The sequence below is a fragment of the Lygodium microphyllum genome, chromosome 17 (assembly GCF_053477565.2).
Source record: "Lygodium microphyllum isolate KBCC chromosome 17, Lygodium_microphyllum_v1.1.10, whole genome shotgun sequence".
NCBI classification, from domain to species: domain Eukaryota; kingdom Viridiplantae; phylum Streptophyta; class Polypodiopsida; order Schizaeales; family Lygodiaceae; genus Lygodium; species Lygodium microphyllum.
The window spans coordinates 126,052,903-126,058,818 of NC_141151.1; the positions used below are offsets into that span (position 1 = coordinate 126,052,903).

Genomic DNA, 5,916 nt, shown 5'->3' on the forward strand with positions numbered 1-5,916 from the left:
AAGCAAGGAGATGAACAGAGGGAAATATGTGAAAGCTTTTACATTGTAAAGTCTTATGGATACATCCATTGCTTGTTATGAATCAAGCTAACAGAAGAAGCAATTGATCTTTTGGTTATCTGACAAGAATGTATGGGGTCGAAAACCGTGAAAGCTTTATGTAGAACATGAACCAAAATGAATGCTCTTATTACGAGATTAAGTGGATGATGATGCTATGTCTATTCTGGGAGAAAAGGGGATATTTTTTTTGAAAAAGCTTGATATAGTGAAAGGAGGGAAATAGACGGAAAAAGCAGAACAGAGTGAGACGCAGAATGACGAAAAGGAAGGGGGAGTAATGCTAATTGGAGGGAAAGAATTTGAATGAGATAGCTTTTTGGGATCTCTCGGTCTGTTTTTGGTGTTTGTGGTGGGTCTACCTGGGACGGCGAGTCTGCATTTTGGGGCCGCTGGGCTTTTCCAAGAGCAGGCATGTTGAAGACGGAACGACCAGAACAGGCCGCCTGTGGTCATGAGGAAGAAGTGGAGATTAAGGACATAGTAGAAGGAGACGAGGAGAGATCATCGAAAAAGGTTGTTGTGAAGCTGAAGTCTATGTCACACAGAAGGTGAAGAAGATCAGAGAGGAGGATACATGGGGAGAGAGAGAGAGAGAGGCCCAACACGTATTCAGATCCACCCTTACAATCCTCCCCTTCCACCATGTCTTACGCTTACCTCTTCAAATACATTATCATCGGAGACACAGGGTGGGCAAGTCTTGCCTCCTTTTGCAGTTCACAGATAAGCGTTTCCAGCCCGTCCATGATCTTATCATCGGTGTCGAATTTGGTGCTCGCATGATTACCATAAACAACAAGCCTGTCAAGCTTCAAATTTGGGATACAGCGGGGCAAGAATCGTTCCGATCTATCACAAGGTCGTATTATCGTGGAGGTGTTGGTGCTTTACTGGTGTATGATATTACAAGACGGGAAACATTCAACCATTTGTCAAGTTGGTTAGAGGATGCTCGTAATCATGCTAATTCGAACATGACCATCATACTGATTGGCAACAAGTGTGATCTTGATCATAGGCGAGCAGTGAGCACTGAAGAAGGTGAACAATTTGCAAAGGAGAATGGATTGATATTTATGAAGACATCAGCCATCGTTGTAATAGCAATGCAGGAACACAAGGTGAAGAAGACGCATCGTCCTGGACATTCAACAGGGCTGCTCGATTCTATTGGATTTCTCCGACCGTACCGGACTGGAATGCAAAAAACGATTTCATAGTGGACATTCCGTCGACCTGCGACATCCTACGCTGTACATGATGCACACTGCACTTCTTTGAGAAGAACGGAGGCTTGTGCAGGCCTGCTAGGGTCATTGCCATCATTATTATGTTGAGCCTTGTCCTGAGGAACGTGAAACCAGGCAGCTGAGAGCCTGTACATCAACATTTCTGTACGATTCTGAGGTCCAGAGGCCGAAGCAGTGGCTGTGAGCACAGACACGATTATACACATAAGATGGCTCCTGCAGAATCAGATTGTGATATTTCCATCTTTGCAAGCATAGAGAGTGATCCTCTCAAAACTGTTGTTCTCTCTGATCTTGGAGGACTTGAATGGGGAATCTCTTGTGAAGGCTATCATTAGTCTTCTTCAACAACCGAGTCTTTTCTCTCTGCCTCTTCCATATGCCAAGGCTAGTGCATCACTCTTGGAACTTGTTTAAAACAAGTCAACAAGATTACTGCCAGCATCTTCTGACCTATTCAATGTTCTGGAATGACCTCAAATTGAAGTTCAGACAAGGCAAGCTGTGACTTGGGAGCTGTAATTTGCCCATGGCAGGCCATGGCTAACTCTAAGTTTCCACCAAGCGTCATCATCTTCGTTTGCACAGAGATATATAACCTTAACCCATTTCCCTCTTCAGTCTTAATTCTGTTGAAGGTGTTGCCTTCTTTGCTGTCCACTGCTATTGTCTTCTCCTGTGGCAATCTCTTGTTGAAATTTGAATGCTGAGAACAGCTTTGAACTGGTGATGAATGTTGGGTAGACTTATGGGTTGATTGCTCAATGATTAGATCTAGAAAAGGCTCAGAATTGCTGCCCACCAGAACTCTTTCCAGCAAAACTCTTCAAGCCTATGTGTCAATGACATAACTGTCTTCAAACACCTGAATGCAAAATAGATTATGAGATACTACAAATTTTTCTGAACATGGACCTCATGTAATTTACTTGACAAGGAATATAGTAATCTTTGGCATCAAATTTTTGAGTTCTTCTTGTTAGTCTCTTCCATTGCTGTACCTTGAACCCCGTGTTCTGCAGCTCTTACACGAACTCTTTGACAACGGCTAGGATGTCGATACCTTCTCCTCGCGTAGGAATAGGAGTTTCCCGATCCCGGTTTTAGAACTGAGAAGCCCGCATAGGATCAAGGCCTATGGCCTTATCCTTAGAAGCTTCTTAAAGAAGCTTCTGGGCAACAGCAGCAACGTCGGGGGGTCCCAGTGATTGGGAAGGAGGTCGTGGTCAAGAAGAGGATGGGCGGCGGCCTGGGCCTTTCAGCAAGGCGGCGGCGTTCCTGGTCGCGGCAGCAGACGGTGGTCACGGCAGCCTCCTCCTCCTTCGAACCTCCCTCCCGCAGCCTTCCGACTAGCATTCCCCTCTTCAGCACGGCGACGTGTATCCCCCCTTCTCCCCTCAGCACGTAGGGGATGATTTTATAGGCATGGGGGGGGGGGGAGAGAAGGCCTCCACCACGTGTCCCCCTTGCATGGGTTCCCCCTCCCATGCAGGCCACGACTTTCCCATGTCCCATCCCCCCCACACTCCCTTTTCTCCAGTCGTGCATCGGCTGGGGAAAAAGGGATAAAAATAAAAAAAATTTGCCTTGAATATTCAAATTACCCCTCCCAAGAGGGTGTTTATGTAAGACTTGCAGTTTCGAACTTCCGGTTTTAATTTACCAATGCGGAGAACCCCATTTCTCGCGTGCGGGTCACACATTACACCGCCAATAATTTCAATACGAGAGATAACCTTTGCACAAGGTTTACGTCGTGTGCGGGAAGTCAATATTCACGGGTGGGAATATTACACCGAACTCCATCCCCTTCTTCTGGAAATCTGATTATCAAACCCGTCACAGTCACTAACCAACTGAGGTGGTTGAGATATAGAAGTGTTAGGAGAGGGTAGTGGAATAAGGAAGAGTGGATGTAGTGAGGGATAGGAAAAATCATAAAAGGAAGAAAAGGTTAAAAAAGGAGTGGCAGAAATTTGTAAGGAATCACTAAGGAAGGGTGTTAACTGATAAATAGGAAATGTAGAGGGTACATTAATGGAGGGAGAAGGATAGGGCGGAGAAGGGGAAAATACCCTATCCTCAATAAAGGAGCAGTATGTAAAAATGGGAATTTGAGGGAAAGATGAAGGTTGGAAAAGAAGGGGTAAAATAATGGTGGAATTAGATTGACAAAGGGAAAGATATATAGCATAGCGGTGAGCCATTTGTTGGTAATAGAGGAGGGTAGGAACAGAAGGTCCTAAGAGAGATCGTCTATGATAGGCATCAAAGAAGGTAGCATCAAATGGATTATGTTTTGAAATATAGGCTAAGAGATCCATCCTCAGTTGATTAGTACTCTGGGCAAAGGTAGGAGCTGTGTTTTGTCTTTGATTTAGGACCACCGAATCAATCATGGGATGCCACGAATTATCATGACAATCAGCTACTTTGGAGGAATAACTCTGAAACATGTCAGCTATGCGCAACTCCAAATGATTGACATACAAAACAGCCTGTAAGACCACATCCCCCACATACCATGCCATATCCACCTCATCTGGAATTAACAAGTCTCCTCGTAGATACATGTACGACATCAACATGGTATCTGGTGTGATAGAATCTTCAAACACCATTCTGACTACCTCTGTCAACAACTCAGCAGACCAAGCCCCACTCCAGCCATCCTCTAGAAGAGGTAAATCCATCGTGGAAAGCTTCATGTAGAAGACCAACTTCTGTAAGTGGTAGTGGACAAAGAAAGAATGGTCGGGTAGAACATATTCCTGAAACTGCTCAAAGGTAGACCATAACAAGTCCATTCGGGACTGCTATCTTTCCACTTTATCTTGGAATAGAGGGCACAAAGTAGCATGTCTTTGAAGAGCAGCCAAGTCCTGCTGTGAAAGAGAAGGAATCAAGGGAACATGAGGGCTTGGAGGAACAGGGCGGGACTTTGCAAGTTGATCGTGCAACTGCTAGATTTGGGAGGCTTGGTTGGCCACTGTGTCATTAGCAATCTGTAAAGCTGAAAGTTTGTCATCTAAGATAGCTTGGAATTCCTTCGCTTCTCTGGACATCCTCTCCTTCTCTTCTGAAAGGCTAGTAACCTGGGATTGAGCCTCTAGTAACTGGGTCTTCAAAGAAGAAATCTCATCGCTTTGGGTGGCAACCAGTTGGGTTTGCTGTTCCATTTGCTTAAATAAATCTACTAGAGTATCCTTAGCAGAAGCTAACTCAGATGTTGCCTTATGCAACTGGTCCTTAGACTGCATGAGCTCTTCATAAAAAGACGCGTACAGCTGTTGAACACAGGCTGTCACTGACAACTCAATGGAACTCTGAATATCCTTACAGAGGAAAGGAATTGCATCTCCTGAGACTAGATTATTCAGGGAGGGAACTGAGATGTCCAATGATCCTTCTCGATGTGCTCTAAACAGGTTAGTACAAGTGAGATACCCACGGAGTTCACTGCCAGAAGTAGCAGGAATGGGCACTGAAGGAAGTACGGAAGGAGCTTTATCCGCTACCCTCTTCAAGCGTTTGCGCTGTATGACCAGGGGAGGTGGAGAATCATCATCCTCTATATCAATAGGTTCTGACTCCTCTGAAGGTGGAGGAGGAGGTACTGGATCTGATGGAGGAGGTGGAGGCACAGTCTTCTGTAAACCTGAATAGGTCAAGAAGACAGACAAATATGATCCATATGTGACATTGGTAACATTACCTCTGGTGACTTTAACGAAATGCTGATCCATTTTAGTAAGGAGGTAAGTGCTCCAATCAATAGCAACTCCTTTTAACACCATCCTGGAAGCTGTGAAAAGCTCTTTGGACAAATATTGGGATGGCGTTTTGGCAGGCATAAACCTGTCCTGAAGAAACTGACAGATCGTCTTCCATACGGGATCAGTGATCATAGAAAAGGAAACTCCTAAAGAGTTTATCACCTTCTTAACATCGAGGATTTCCCTTGTTTGCTTTTGCAAGAGCTTTAGAATCTCTTCATTAGAGAAAAGCTGACGAGTGGTCACAAAAGGTTCACCTTTGGAGGGTAGAGACAGAGCCTTCCCTAAGCTGTGAGGTGTCAAAGTCATAGAAATTCCTTGGACTAGTCCTGTCTTCTTGCTGTAAGAGGCCAGAAACTCATCACATAACGACGGATCCTCTGGAAGCAGTGGAAAAGAAGTAGTCACAAAAGCAGCAAGTCCCGCCTTCGTGAGAGGCTCAAAAGTAAGTAGGGAAGAGTAATCCTTACTAACTAATGGGACGTACTGGATAGGGGGAGGAGCATGAGAAGGTGCCATTTAGATGGTTACACACACACCACAAACACAGACAATCAAGGAGAATGCCTGCAAAGCAACAGACAAAAAACCAAGAATAAGAGAATAACCAAACAAGAAAACGTGACTCGACCAACTAACCCCAAGGAAACCACATCCTAGAAAAAATTCGACATGACCTTGAGACAAATGCGACCGAAAGCTTCATGCGATGCATCAGACAAACACCCGGAACCCCGTATCAGGCAAGAAAAGAAAAAACTGCATACCGTATTCGTAACCGGAACAAATGTCACGATTGTGGGAGAGAAGGAAGGAGTCTCACTTGT

At 44.8% G+C, this 5,916-nt stretch overlaps 1 pseudogene; it reads left to right on the top strand.

Annotated features, from left to right (window-relative positions):
- Nucleotides 1-474: 474 nt before the first annotated feature.
- Nucleotides 475-1,283, top strand: LOC148022329 (ras-related protein Rab-2-A pseudogene; annotated as a pseudogene).
- The last annotated feature ends 4,633 nt before the right edge of the window (nt 1,284-5,916 follow it).